Source organism: Dermacentor silvarum, chromosome 3 (assembly GCF_013339745.2).
Source record: "Dermacentor silvarum isolate Dsil-2018 chromosome 3, BIME_Dsil_1.4, whole genome shotgun sequence".
Classification (NCBI taxonomy): Eukaryota; Metazoa; Arthropoda; class Arachnida; order Ixodida; family Ixodidae; genus Dermacentor; species Dermacentor silvarum.
Genome location: NC_051156.1, coordinates 18,022,991 through 18,036,566, shown reverse-complemented (window position 1 = coordinate 18,036,566; position 13,576 = coordinate 18,022,991). Strand labels below are relative to the sequence as shown.

Genomic DNA, 13,576 nt, shown 5'->3' with positions numbered 1-13,576 from the left:
ACACTATGTGAACAGGTTTGTTGTCTTCATTTAAATTAAAGGGAAACTCTTGTATTTAGAGGCAGAGCAACATTGTTTTACAGCAAGCAAATACTTTCTGAAATACCGCTTGTTAATTTTAAGTGTTTCAAATAGCTTAGGACGTGTCCAGCAGCTGGCATTTATTAGCTCCCAAGTGCTCCGAAATCTGTATCTGGCGGCTTCAGACTGCACCAAAATTAAGGTTTTGCTGCTCCAAAAAGTGCTCCATATCTCAGTTTGTCAGTGGCAGCACTGTTCATCTGTATACCTGTCACCATTCTTTTTTTTTTTTTTGTAATTGCTGGAGCTTGATTTTTCATTAAATACAGCTTTTCATAGTGTCACCACGTGAACAATTTACTTGCGTGGGGATTTGATAGTACATGCATAGCTGGATGAAGTAACGGCTGTCCTGTGAACGAAAGAGGCTCTTTGTGTCTATGTGTGTCATGCCTACCAGGAGAAAAAAACAAAAAACAATTTCACCGATAGCGTTCCGAACCAGCGTTCAGACGTGAAAAAAGGCGCGGGCGGACGGACTTCCGCAGCCCATGTGACTGGTGTGACGTCACGGTGGCGTAAATGCGAACAAATGCTTCGCGTTCGCTGGGTGTTAGATATACGTGCGTTTCGCGGATGTTTCTTCCGCGATTCGCGAAGTTGAGATGGCTTGAAGCAATGTTACGCGTTTTCTTCTGGCATCATTCGAGCAGCCTTGACCTTCGGCGGATTTTGACCAAGGCAAGGTTGTACCCCTGTTTCTCGTTCGCAGGACTATACATAGTTTTCACGTGACGTCACAGCGCCGTCTGCTAGCGGTCGTCCGCCATGTTGGAGCACTGCAACCGATGCGCGCGAATGTTTGAGCGCCTCCTGTGCAGTCTTTCGGCGTTGATTTTGCGATTTGCGAACGATCGCGTGTTCAATGACGGCGACTGTCAGGCGGAAGGAATTCTGCCCATGATATTTTGCCGAGATGGTGGGCCCGACGCGTGCTCGCTACGAAGCAATATGAACACGTGCGACGGTGTTGATCCGTACACGTTGTGCAGCGGGACCAACACGACTACGGACGTCGACCTGCTGCCAGTTACGACGCATGCTGACATTGTAAATTATTTGGTTCTGTCGACATGAAAGAACGCCCATGTACAGTGAATTATGGTAACCCAGGTGGTCAAAATGAATACCGTGTCCCCAGTATATGGGGCGTGCCTTGGTTTTGGCACGTAAGGCCCCCGAGTTGTACGTGAACTCGACGTATGCTATAGTCGTTTGCATGTTTGCTGTAATGCCCTGTAGGTAACGGCGGCAATGCACGACTGCCCTCGACCACCTTTATTCCACTATGAACGTCGTCGACGCGCCGGGGGCAAGAAAAATCGTAGTTAACCGCGACTTCGCGTGCTTTGAAGATGATATTGCGCTGCGTGCGCTATTTTTGTGCTTTGTGGCTGCCTACAGAATTTACGTGCGAGAAAATGGAAAGGCTGCGCTTTGAGTGTTTCCAATTTGATGTATTTTATCAACACGGGCCTGTTTATGTCGAGATCATTGTTACCTGTGATACTAACCATACTGCCTTCCTTAACTATAGGCAACGCGTTAAATTCGCCGGTTTCAGTTATAGGAGCATCACGGTCACCTCTTCCGTTGCAGCGAAATCGACGATGTTCACTCGGAATTTATCGTGGCAGGTTGAAGTATTTAATCCGCTCGGAACCTCTGAGAGAAAATTGCGCGAATGCTGCTATTTTTCTCCCAGGTTGACAGGCCTCCAACAGGTCATTGTCATCTTTGCTACAGTGTGACAGTATTCTGTAGTACACGCTCACGCCGAGCAGTGCCTGAGTCGTTGGCGCGCTGTAAAGCTAGTTTGTACACACTCTGTCCACTTGCATTTCGGGCCGTATAGTTTGGATGTCTACCCTGCGAGGTGCAAGCGTGGAACACTTGTCGACCTTCGTGGCGCGTTCTCCACGGACCAGTGCCGTGTTGGCGCTTTTGAGCGCAGCCGAAATCGTGATGAGCGCGCCAGGCGACGTTCCGCCCACATCGTGCGTCGTCCAGCCTTGGAGCCCTTGGCTGACCGTGCTCCGGCGGCGTGACCGCTGCATGACCTCAGAGGCCAAGGTCTCGCACCGCGCGATGACAATTCAGAAAGAAAGTCATCTGCGACGCTTCTCCCACCGCCTTTGTGCCTGATCCCCTCCGTAACTGGCCGCAGTCTCTCGAGGGCCGGCCACAAGTTGACCGGGGCGCGCACACCCGGTGGGAGGTACAGGGTCGGGCTATCTCTCTCTTTTTTTTTTTTTCTTCTGTACACTTCGCATAGACGAGTGTAGTCTCGGGCAGAGGCTCTGACGTCATGTGCTACACTTGGCTCACTGGGCTGTAGCCAATCGGAGCAGATTGTGCATCGTCTTCTGCATAAGCAAACGAAAAGCGTCTAGACGACTTCGCACTTTGCCTGATTTCGCAATTACTGGCCCTTGCCTGAAACTAAAGGCCAATGTACGAGCTTCCTTTCAGCACCAAATCTAGAGAAATTTCAGCTAAATACGAGGTGTGTTCAAAAAGAAACCCAACTTTCGCTATAACAGCTTTATTGCTTATTGTACAAGAATTTAAGCATTGTCTCCCTCAAAGTAGTCCCCTCTAGTGGAAATGCGCTGTTGCCCTTGTTTCATCCATTTTCGGAAAGACTCCTGAAACGCACTTTCTAGGATGACGCGGAGGTCTCTTGTCGTATTGTCCTCAATCTCCTGTATGGTTTGAAAACGACGTCCTCCCAACGTGGTTTTAAGCTTTAGAAATAGGAAAAAGTCTGCTGGAGCTAGGTCCGGAGATTACATTGGATGGGGCACAACGCTAGTGTTATGTTTCGCTAGATAGCTGCGGACAAGGAGCGACGCGCGAGCCGGCGCATTGTCATGATTCAACATCCGAGGCTGGCTTTCCCACAATTCAGGCCTCTTACTGCGCACACCATCCCTTAAATGCGCTAGAATCCCCTGCTAGACTTCCTTGTTTACCGTGTGACCACGTGGTACAAATTCGTGATGGGCCTTTCAGTCAAAAAAACACAACCAACATCACCTTCACCTTTGACCGACTCATGCATGCAGTTTTTTTTTTTTTTTTTGGACGAGGAGACCCTTTGCCCGCCCACTGCGACGACTGCACCTTCGTTTCAATATCAGTCATAAACTAATGTCTCATCGCCGGTTATGGTGTTCTTAAGGAAGTATTATTGGCAGTGGCAAGCAGTTCCTGGCTGATTTCAACATGGGTCTGTTTCTGATCGTCAGTCAACAAACGCGGCACGAATTTTCAAGCGAAGCTTGTATACGCTAGCCTGCGCTGGCGATGTAGCGCTAAAACTACTATGGCGCATACCCGCATTGGATATGCCGGTATGAGCCAGGGACAAGAAATAAATAAAGAAACAAAGAACGGAAGAGCAGTTGCGGGGAAAGCTGCGCCGGCGCCGGATCACGTGATGCGCGACTAATCAGGGTCGTTTGGTGTGTCGCGGGGAGGGAAAGGGAAGGAAAGAGAAGGTTGGCGCGCGCTTCGCCGTGCTTCCCTCACCTCATATCAGTTTTGGCGTCCCGATGGGAAGGCCTCGCGTGGTGCGTTCTGCCGGGGAGCAGGCTGCGTTTGAGCAACGGCGCAACGAACTCGCTCGGAAAAGGGTTCGCCGTCGACGTGCCGATTCTAGCGTGTGGGCATCCGAAGCCCAGGCGAAACCCCGAGTTGCGAACCCCGAGTTGCGGGTGCGCGATGTGAAGCGTCAGTGAAGAGCTGCCTACCCTGTGTTCAGGGCAAACGAACTGGAATGCCTGCGATGTCATGACATTCACATTAAAGGGACACTAAAGAGAAACAGGAAGTTCAGCTGGAATAAAAGAGGGACCTTCAGGAATGCATGCAGTTTTTGTTGGGTGCAAAAATATGAGTTATTAGCGGAGAAATTCGTAAACAAAGACCAAATATCTCTTCCTCAATTTCTCTCCCCCAGATTTGGCGCTGAAGCAGTGTCGTCACAGATTTCATTGCTCTCGGCGAATCAGAATGCGCCATGATACGTCACCGCTTGCGTAAACGGCCGAGGCACTGGATGCATCATGGCTGCATGCATGGTCGCTGCGTTTGCGTTCGCCGCGATGGATACCGTTGTTGCAGCTGAACCTTGCAACGAAGTGCTCGCCAGGGAAGCAGGACTGCATTTCAGCGATATTCAGTGAAACAGAGCGCGAAATGATCCTCCGTGCTCGAGCGGTAGGTGTTTCCGCGTGCGATGGCGGTGAGCCACCGGCCGCGCCGGCGGAGAGCTTCGTTTTCGTCGACGCGAAGCGTCCGGTCTGCCAGGCGACGATGTTCCCGACAGAACAAGCGTGGAAAGTTGCGCACGTACTCGGTATGGTTATTTCGTGGCTTTATTTAATGACATTCAGCACTCACCGAGCCGCCAGTTTGCTCCTGCAGGGGCACCGGAAGGGGGTTTGATGAAGGCCGCATTGAGGGAACAGCTGCTCGAGAAAGGACTGGCCTCTGGGGCACGCCAAGATACTTTCCGAGGGCAGGGTTATACACATAATCCGAGGGCGAGAAATGCAGAGAGCACACCATCGGTTTCTCTGGCTCTTTTTCCGTTTTATCATCGGCAGAGCACTGAGCCATTGCGAACGCCGGGGAGCCGGGGCTCACCGCGCGACACCACATGAAAGGACACAATCGAGTCAACACTGCCGCTGCCCCTGAGCAAGCGCCTTGGGCCATTTATACAGCCCTCAACACTACACACACGAGGCATTTTCTGGCTGTTTCCCGCGAAGCCAACGTTTTTCGAGCCACGCAACACGCAACCAAACACCGTAGAGCGGAACAGGCGCGCGCGACGATGCATTGACCAAAAACGAAACTACGAAACTATCACGGCCGCATGTATCGCTATGCCATTTTTTCTTATTTATTTAATTTTGTGCTAAACTTGTACTTCCTCGCTTGAAACGGTTTAAAAAGTTGGCAAATGCTGTTTATGTACGTTTAAGTTGTATTTCATTTTGCGTTTTATTAACAGTGCTAAATCGCTCTCGACCAATCGGGACCGGCCTGCATTCGTAATCTCTGACGTCAGAACGTGTAGCGCGGGAAATTCGAAGGGGCGTCAGCACCTATCCTTCAGTTTTTTCGCTATTTTCTCGCCTATTAAACATCTGTTTGCAGTAAGAATGGTATGGCTGTGATCGTGAAAGGATAATCTACCATTTAAGCTCAACTTCCGGTTTCTCTTTAGTGTCCCTTTAAGACATCATTTATGTCCGTCATATACTCTTGTCATAGTATGCCAATTTTGGTACATATCAAGTTAATAAACGACCATGAGAGCACAAGGACGTAGGTGGCTATATATATATATATATATATATATATATATATATACTGTCAAAGTAGCAAATGTTCGCCAAGAAATGCTTTGCATTTAAAATATCGCAACTTCCTACATTAGCTACACTCGTGTAGCCAGTGTAGGTAAAGAATTCAGAGCCCTTCCCCTGTCGAGAAAATGGGGTATGCGAAGCTTGTGGTAAGATGACGCTGTCACAGGCGTTACGCTTCGTTTGCCCTAAACTCAGGTTCAGCGGCTCTTCGCTGACGTTTGGCCTCAGCATCGTGGTCCCGCAACTCGCAGTCCGCAGCTCTTCGCTCATGTTTCGCCTGGGCTTCGGAAGCCCTCACGCAAAAATCAGACAAGCTTCGCTTTGGGTCCCATGTGTGACAAGAGTAGTTCAAGGGCGCGTTACACAGGGTTCCCCAGCCCGCAGGGGTATGTGCCATTGAGCTTGGACCCTTTGTGCCCTTTCACCAGGATCGGCCCACTTTTTAGCGTGACACCCCACCACCGCCGACACTTAGCCTATAAAGCTTCCCTTAAAAAGTAAAGTTGGTCCTGGTGCCTCAATGTCCCCCTTGCCCGCCATACGGGGAGGGTGGCGTCCGCTCCGTACAGGGAGGGTGGCGACAACGGCGTCATCTGCTACGGCGAGCGCCATGTTCCACCTCACTCCACAGTATGCGCCTAGCACGAGGCGGTCTTTCTGTATATACAGACTACGGACGCTCGTGCAAGGAATAACCGTGCTGAAGCGTTCGCAGAAGGTGTATTGCATAACCTGTTGTTGTTCTTGGCAAACATTTGCTACTTTGACAGTATCTATCTATCTATCTTTGATGAAGCTTAGTGGGCCTTCCAGTTTGGTTGCACCTGAAATTGTATAGCCCCACTAGCTCTTGTCAATATATTTTTTTTCTTGCCGGGGTCAGGCACCACTCCATGCCTGAAAATGTATTGGACTAGAGTAGGATTCGAACTTACGACTTTCAGATTTGAAGCCGGGTATTCTACCTCTGCTCCACGCCACCGTCATCATCAAAGTCGCTCCCTCGCCAGAACAGGAATTGGCCTCCCTGGTGCAGTATTCGGCCACTACCTCCCTCATGACTCCGACAATTAACCCATGGCCCTCAGTCCCCAGTGGCTGCGGAGCACCTGACCAAGGCGGCGGTCAGACCTGCTACGCGGCAGACGGTGCTAAGAATCTCTGGGTCCGGACAGGCCGCCAATGGAAAATGAACCTGGCAACCTTCAACACACGCACCCTCTCGAGTGAGGCTAGCTTAGCAGGACTATTCAAAGAATTGTCAGGCATTGCCTGGGATATTATTGGCCTTAGTGAGGTTAGAAGAACTGCTGAGGCTTACACAGGGCTGACTAACGGTCACGTCCTCTGCTACAGAGGTCTTCCAGATAAGAGAGAATCCGGGGTAGGATTTCTAGTCCATAACAACATAGCGGGCAACATTGATGAATTCTACAGCATTAATGAGAGGGTAGCAGTCGTAATAAAGCTGAATATGAGGTACAAAATGAAGGTAGTACAAGCCTAAGCCTCAACCTCTAGTCACGATGAAAAAATAGAAGAGTTTTATGAAGACGTTGAATTAGCAATGAGAAAGGTGCAAGCTCAGTATACTGTAGTCATGGGCGACTTAAATGCAAAAATGGGGAAAAAGCAGGTTGGCGAGCAAACAATCGGCATATATGGCATCGATTCTAGGAATGCAAGAGGAGAGATGTTAGTAGAATTCGCAGAAAGGATTAGGTTTCGAATAATGAATACCTTCTTCAGGAAGCGCAGCAACAGGAAGTGGACCTGGAAAAGCCCTAATGGAGAAACAAGGAATGAAACAGATTTCATACTATCTGCCGATCCAAGCATAGTGCAGGATGTAGAAGTGTTAGGTAAAGTGCAGTGACCATAGGTTAGTGAGGTCTAGGATTTCTTTCAGTTTGAAGAGAGAAAGAGTGAAATTAGTCAAGAGGAAACAGGCCAACCTAGATGCAGTAAGCGTAAAAGCAGACAAATTCAGGCTGGTGCTTGCAAACAAATATGCAGCTTTAGAACAGGAAGATGAAGATAACATAGAGGTAATGAATGAAACCGTTACTAGGCTGATCTCAGAAGCAGCAATTAAAGTGGGAGGTAAGGCACCAAGGCAACCAGTAGGTAAGCTCTGCCAAGAAACAAAGGACCTAATGAAGAAACGACAAAACATGAAAGTGTCCAACTGAAGAGATCAGATAGAATTCGCTGCACTGTCAATACTGATCAACAAGAAGAAAGTAAGTGATATTCGAAATTATAACGTGGCAAAGATTCAGGAAGCCGTAAAATATGGATGCAGCATTAAATCAGTAAGAAGAAAGCTTGGCATAGGACAAGGCAAGATGTATGCACTGAAAGATAAGCATGGTCAGCAATTTCGATGACATAGTAAAAGCAGCGGAAGAATTCTATACTGACCTGTACAGTGCCCAAAACAGCCAAGCTACTTTCATTCGAAATATCATAAGAAGCCAACAAACAATGACACTAAGGACAACATAGGGGAAATTACTTGTACTTACTAATTGAATTAAAGAAATGATAAATTAATGGAAATGAAAACGGATGAAAAAACAACTGTCCGCAGGTGGAGAAAGAACCCTTGTCTTCGCATTACGCGTGCAATGCTCTCACCATTGAGCTACCGCAGAGCCGTTTTCTCTTCCACTTTCTGGGGTATTTCCATTAATTTATCATTTCTTTAATTCAATTAGCAAGTACAAGTAATTTCCCCTATGTTGTCCTTGGTGTTATTGTTTGTTGGCTTCTTATGATATAATTAATAAAAATCGAGCCCCTCCGTTCCCTTTCTTCTCGTTCCATTCGAAATAGTGATGAACCGGATACAAAGGCTCCTTCTATAACTAGCAATGAAATTAGAAGGGCCATGAAAGACATGACCAGGGGAAAAGCTGATGGAGGAGATATCATGCTTGAAAAGCTTGCTGCCCTTTATACGCAACGCCTCACAACTTCAAGTGTACCAGAGAGCTGGAAGAACGCCAACATTATACTAATCCATAAGAAGGGAGACGTTAAAGAATTGAAGAATTATAGACCCATTAGCTTGCATATTGCGTATTGTATAAAATATTCACCAAGATAATTTCCAATAGGATCAGGGCAACACTTGACTTCAGCCAACCAAGAGAACAGGCTGGCTTCAGGAAGGGATATTCTACGATGGATCATGCCCATGCCATCAATCAGGTAATCGACAAATCTGCGGAGTACAATCAACCTCTCTATATGGCTTTCATAGATTCTGAAAAGGCATTTGATTCAGTAGAGATACCAGCAGTCATAGAGGCATTGCGTAATCAAGGAGTACAGGAGGCATACGTGAATATCTTAGCGAACACCTACAAGGATTCCACAGCTACATTGGTTCTCCACAAGAAAAGTATAAATTTAGCTATCAAGAAAGGGGTCAGGCAAGGAGACACAATCTCTCCAATGCTATTCACTGCATGCTTAGAAGAAGTATTCAAGCTCTTAGACTGGGAAGGCTTAGGAGTGAGGATCGACGGCGAATATCTCAGCAACCATCGGTTTGCAGATGACATTGTCCTATTCAGCAGCAATGGAGACGAATTATAACAAATGATTGAGGACCTTAATCGAGAAAGCGTAAGAATTGCGTTGAAGATGAATATGCAGAAGACAAAGATAATGTTCAATAGCCTGGCAAGAGAACAAGAATTCAGGATCGCCAGTCAGCCTCTAGAGTCTGTAAAGGAGTACGTTTATCTAGGTCAATTACTCACAGGGGACCCTGATCATGAGAAAGAAATTTACAGAAGAATAAAATTGGGTTGGAGTGCATACAGCAGGGATTGCCAAATCCTGACTGGGAGCTTACCACTGTTGTTGAAAAGAAAAGTGTACAATCATTGCATTCGACTGGTGCTAGCATATGGGGCAGAAACTTGGAGGTTAACAAAGAAGCTCGAGAACATGTTAAGGACCGCACAAAGAGCAATGGAACGAAAAATTTGAGGACTAACGTTAAGAGACAGGAAGAGAGCGATGTGGATCAGAGAACAAACGGGGATATCCGATATTCTAGTTGACATTAAACGGAAGAAATGGAGCTGGGCAGTCGATGTAACGCGTAGGATGGATAACAGGTGGACCATTAGGGTTACAGAATTGATACCAAGAGAAGGGAAGCGTAGTCGAGGTCGGCAGAAAACCAGATGGGGGAATGAAGTTAGGAAATTTACAGGCGCAAGTTGGAATACGCTAGCGCAAGACGGGTAATTGGAGATCACATGGAGAGGCCTTCGTCCTGCAGTGGACCTAAAAATAGGCTGATGATGATGATCTATCTATCTATCTATCTAGGCGCCTACGTCTTTCTGCACTCATGGTCGTTTCGTTAACTTGGTATGTACCAAAATTGGCATACTATGACATGAGTATATGACGAGCATGAATGATATGTCATGATATGAATGTCATGACATGCTTGTCATGTTGGTCATGAAACAGCCGCCTACGTCTCGGTGCTCTCATGGTCGTTTCGTTAACTTAGTAGATACCAAAATTGGCATAGTATGACAGGAGTGTATGACGAACATAAGTGATAGGTCATGACCTAAATGTCATGACATGCACGTCATGTAGGTCATGAAACAGCCGCCTACGTCTTGGTGCTCTCATGGTCGTTTCGTTAACTTGATAGGTACCAAAATTGGCGTAGTATGACGCTTGTATGACGAACATAAGTGATAGGTCATGACATAAATGTCATGACATGCGTGTCATGTAGGTCATGACAATGACCAGCGAAAAACATTAACACTCAAAAATCACTGAAATGGGTTCTGACATGGGCACTAAAAGTGAAGGAAACACTGAAGGATGCTGGTAGAGGTCATAGTCATGAGCATGACCCAGCAAAAATGACAGACTCAGCGAAAAAACGATTAACACTAAAAAACCACTGGAATGGGTTCCAACGTGGGCACTAAGTGAAATAAACACTAAAAGATGATGGTAGAAATAATATTCATAAGCATGACCCAGCAAAAATGACAATGACTCAGCGAAAAAAGATTAACACTCAAATTCCACTGAAATGGGTTCTGACGTGGGTACTAAGTTTAAGGAAACACTAAACGATGGTGGTAGAAGTCATAGTCATGAGCATGACTCAGCAAAAAAATGCCACTGTTTTGCCCAAAAGGCGAAGCATCAATTACGATTGCAAATTAGTAGAGAGCTATTCGGAATAGGGATAATAGTTTTATCGCCTGCATAAACTTGGATACATTCACTTACGAACTGAATTAACAAGCGTGGTGTCAGCGCGCACAAGCAAACATGAATAGATCACACTGAACGACCGCAGACAACGACTGTCAAAACGCTAGCAGCAAGCACAGCTGCCACAGCAGGCGAAGGTTCGTGCAGTCTATCGCTTCAACAGAAACTGAGCGGTGAATGCACAGCGCATACAAAGGTCAGAGTCGTGTAGAGATCGCTTTTAAGAGACGGTGCAGGTGACCGCCGCAGCCGGGCAAAGTGCAAGCGGAGTTGTTGGCAGAGTAAAAGCTGCCCCCCCCCCCCCCCCCCCCCGTCCCTCCCGCGCTGCCTTCCGCTTTCTTGCTTTTGCGTGGGAGATTGAGTGGCAAGTTTCCTTGTGCCCGGTTGCAAGATACGCATTTCGTGCCGCAGCACAGCATCGCCCCGCCTCCCTCCCTTCCATACCTCCACGGCCTGTCGCGCGACGGTTGCGTTTGCTTTCCGCCGTGTGTTCGCTCTCCGTGATAGTGCGCGGGGGAATACTGCACACGGTGAAGATTTTATCGCCCATGGACTTTATACGGAACGTCACGGCGACGACAGAAATCTGGTTGAAGTGTCCATATAATTGATATCGCAATAAAATGAGAATGACTCAGTGAAAAAATATTAACACTCAAAAGCTACTGAAATAGGTTCTGACGTGGGTACTAAGTCAAGTAAACATTATAGGATGCTTGTAGAAGTCATAGTCATGAGCATGACTGCAAAAATGACAATGACTCAGCGAAAAAAGATTAACACTAAAAAACCACTGGAATGGGATCAGACGTGGGCACTAAGTGAAGGAAACACTAAAGGATGATGGTAGAAATGATAGTCATAACCTTGAGTGAGTAAAAAATGACAATGACTCAGCGAAAAAAGATTAACACTCAAAAACCACTTAAATGGGTTCTCATGTGGAAACTAAGTGAAGGAAACACTAAAGGATGGTTGCCGAAGTCATATTCATGAGCATGACTGAGCAAAAACGTCAGTGACTCAGCGAAAAAAAGATTAACACTCAAGAACCAATGGAATGGGTTCGGATGTGGTTTTAAGTGAAGGAAAAGGCTAAAGGTTGACGGTTGAAGTCATAGTCAAAAGCATGACTAAGGCTTTCGCCTTAAGGTCTCTTAGGTGTAGCTAAAGGGACTCCTGAGGACTCATGACATGAGTGTCATTACATGCGTGTCATGTAGGTCATGAAAGAGCCGCCTACGTCTTGGTGCTCTCATGGTCATTTCGTTAACTTGGTAGGCTCCCCGCACATAGCTTCGCATAACATCTATTCCCACAGGGCGTGGGATCTGCCGGCTTTTTGCTTATCCCTTTTTTTTAAGCTCGGACGCAGCCAAGCAACTTTGTCTCTGTAGCTGGTGCATCAAAAATCATTTCTTTTTTTTTTACAGTTGTAAACTGACACCACAGACCGCATGGGCCTTTGATTTCTGCACATAACTTTTCTAAATGTAAAATACTAAATGGTCACAAATGTTTGCAAGGTACAGTCGCGATCAAAAGTTTGTGGACCAAAGGTGCCGCGATTTTTAGTTTTTGTTTCGCAGCCTGGACATTCCGGCTGAAATCAAGTACGCAAGCATATGTGCGCTTGTTTGCTCAATACAATTCATTAAACCAATTCCAGGCTGCGCAGCCGCGCTTGAATAAATTATAATTTTTTGCTGGTGCTGTGGTCTCCAAACTTTTGATCGCGACTATACATTTAGATCACTCATTTTGAAAGAGGCAATACACATTGCATGATGCCGTGGGGAGAGCAGTTGCCACCCCTAGTCATTTATTTCGGAAGTAATACGTCAAACAACAAACGTGGACTGTATTTGCACCGAATGAGCCAAATTATTAAAGGCTGACCCTGGGGCATGTTTTGCTCCCATGCCACTCAATCACTCGTGCTTTCAGTTCACGCAGTCTTAGTTTAGCATAGCCGGAGATCAGAAGGTTCTCAACAATCTCCTTGTGCTGGCGACATGCCTCCACATTCAGAATTCCAGTGAAACAACTAGTCACAATTAGCACCGGCGACCTCACTTTGAAGACCGTGTCAGTCCAGCAACAATGTCATTGAAGTGCTCTTGACATGACTGCAGCGATTTCATTGCTTCTTTGCTTGGGCAGTGAAGGTTGTTGGCTTGGAATATTCTTTTACGGTGGACAGGTAGGCTTGCTCGCTGGTACTTGCCCCTGAATATTGCATGGCACACACTGATTGATCCTCTTCTGGATTCCTTTTTAAAGGAAGCCTCTGAATGCAAGCACCTTGACACAGCATTCTTCCAGCCGTCCGCCCGGCTTCGCTCGAAGCTGGATTCCTCGAAGGGATCAGCCTGCAGGTTCACATGTTAAATTTGCGACAAATGAAATGACTACAAGCTCACTGTGGTATGTGGTATATAATTAACAACCTGGTGTGCTTTTGAGCGCGAAGTCATTATCATGCATTATTTCTTAGTGAAACATCTGCATTGTATTCAAAACAGTGCTCGGTGCTCTTGGGTTACGAGCGCGTGCTTGTTGTGCTTTATTTGTCGTTATGAACACTCAAGCATGTAAACCCACGAGCTCTACAGGGTAAGACTGGTTGTGGCTGCAGCACAGTTTTCCAATAATTACCTTTGATTTCATCTTTTACACCGAACCTGTTATTGTGACTAAGCGCTCGAAAACTAAGCTGACAAGCATGCGCAATAGTAAACAAAAGACACATAAAAACGAATGCGTGTACAGAGACGTATAAGCGGTAACCCGAATCAAGTTTAGCAGCAAGTTAGAAATTGTAGACAGCC

The 13,576-nt window shown here is 46.7% G+C and overlaps 1 protein-coding gene across 3 annotated transcripts in view; it reads left to right on the top strand.

Annotated features, from left to right (window-relative positions):
• LOC119445352 (uncharacterized) overlaps nt 1–13,576 on the top strand; it is a 170,118-nt gene that overhangs the window by 50,575 nt on the left and 105,967 nt on the right. The gene's annotated exons all lie outside the window — the stretch shown is intronic.